Below are 278 nucleotides of genomic sequence, written 5' to 3'. Positions count from 1 at the left end.
GCGGGGCCTTGGTACCGAGCGTAGGGGTGTCTGGTCCCGGTGGTGGAGCTGAGCTCCCCTCCGCCAGGACCCCTGTGCAGGGGCTGGTTTGGCACACGGCGGGTGAATCGCAGCTGCTGAGCGCAGCTCCAGAGAGGGTGGGTGTGTGGGGCAGCCCTGGTGAGGCTGAGCTCCTGCCCTGGCCCTCGTGCCTTGGGGAAGGAGCAGGGCGGGCGTGTGACGTGTGTCCTGCTCCGGCTCTGCCCTGGCCGGGCCCTGGTCACCCCCTCCCCGGCCCC

The sequence above is a fragment of the Merops nubicus genome, unplaced genomic scaffold (assembly GCF_000691845.1).
Source record: "Merops nubicus isolate BGI_N331 unplaced genomic scaffold, ASM69184v1 scaffold25259, whole genome shotgun sequence".
Classification (NCBI taxonomy): domain Eukaryota; kingdom Metazoa; phylum Chordata; class Aves; order Coraciiformes; family Meropidae; genus Merops; species Merops nubicus.
The sequence above is the reverse complement of the archived record's forward strand: the minus strand, read 5'-3'. Positions refer to the sequence as shown.